The sequence below is a fragment of the Branchiostoma belcheri genome, unplaced genomic scaffold, assembly GCF_001625305.1.
Source record: "Branchiostoma belcheri isolate BF01 breed outbred unplaced genomic scaffold, Haploidv18h27 scaffold32, whole genome shotgun sequence".
NCBI lineage: Eukaryota > Metazoa > Chordata > Leptocardii > Amphioxiformes > Branchiostomatidae > Branchiostoma > Branchiostoma belcheri.
This window is the reverse complement of record NW_017803932.1, coordinates 1,412,447-1,413,949: the sequence shown is the minus strand read 5'-3', so window position 1 is coordinate 1,413,949 and position 1,503 is coordinate 1,412,447. Positions and strand designations below refer to the sequence as shown.

At 40.3% G+C, this 1,503-nt stretch overlaps 1 protein-coding gene across 1 annotated transcript in view; it reads right to left on the bottom strand.

The window, feature by feature from the left end:
• LOC109474791 (steroid 17-alpha-hydroxylase/17,20 lyase-like) overlaps positions 1-1,503 on the bottom strand; it is a gene marked incomplete at its 5' end in the record, with an annotated part of 18,157 nt that overhangs the window by 13,581 nt on the left and 3,073 nt on the right.

Below are 1,503 nucleotides of genomic sequence, written 5' to 3'. Positions count from 1 at the left end.
ATCTTATTCCACATTCATGCCTATAGGACGTGACGCACAGGTAACCACATACACATGGTCTAAAAACCGTAAAACACAAAATCCCGAAAGACTAAAATACAATGTACTATGTACCAATACAAATGTATGTCCTAAAACACTACACTCTGGTGTGCATCTATTTGCCAAATAGTTTGCTTGATATGTAAAGACCCAAAGTTAGATATACGTACGAGTACCTGCCATTATGCTCGAGTCGGTATGTGCTCACGAAGCGTGCGAGTTGACCCGACCCTGACATGAACTTTAAACAACCTGCTGGATCCAATTGCAAACTCCTTCACTCTGAGGTCACGGTATGTTCGCCTGAGGTTGTCTCAATTATATCAATACTGGGAAGGATTTGGACAACGCCATTTGGTAGAAAGTGATCGATGCGTAATCGTGTACCTCTGTCGTGCGGGTCACTTTAAGACTCGGTCACAAATGTCGTGTTATCGTCGCACGATCGCAAGATATCAGGCGTATTGACATCACCATTACGTTCAGTTTTGAGAGAGAAATTATTTGCCGTCAGTTACTTTGCTTACCCGATTGGACACAGGAAGGGTAGAACGATTTAACGCCCCGATGACAAAAAGTGGCCGGCGAAGGTAATGACATCATTCAACAAGAGTTCCACAATCTCATACCTTCGCCAAATGAGGTTAACCCTTGCGGGTGACGAATTATACAATTTTAATCATTGATTTTGTAAATAAGAGCCTCATTTGCATGAACTATGTCAGTTGATCATATTCTTCATCCAATGACAGCCTTATCATAACAAAAAGGCTATTTTAGCACTTCCTCATAAATTATGCAAATGAGGTCATGATTTGAATAAATCATGTTTGTTGATGTTCACCTTCACTTAACTTCCAAATGTGGCAAGTATGAAATTCGGGGTGCAGCAGTTACAACTATGAAATTATAAGAATTTTCCATTAATTATGCAAATTAGGTCCTCATTTACATAATATATATCCTCAGATGTTTTTCTCGTTCTCAAGTAGATGTCACAAGTGTTTCATAGTTCTATTATCGAACAAAGCAGAGTTATAGAATTTCCTAATTAATTATGCAAATTAGCGCCTGATTTGCATAATTGCCATCTGATCATGTCAAGCATCACTTATACTACTTACATACCAAAATCACGACAATACGTCAACCGGTTCTTGAGTTATCGTCCTTCAAATTTTTTTCAACAAATGCTCCTGCAGTTCCAGAACAAGGCGCTAGGGGACCCAAACTCACGTCACTTCTTCCCTACCACAAGAGCTATCTACCAACCAAAATTCGTGACCCTAGCATGTCCAGAACATGAGATATAAAAACCGGAAGTTCAGCTGCAGTACCTAGGAAAGCCGCCAGGGGGCCCAAAATCTAATCATTTCTAGGTCTCATGAAGACCTACCCACCTACCAAGTTTCATTCCAATCCATCCACTGCTTCTCGAGTTATCTTGCTAAACCACACACA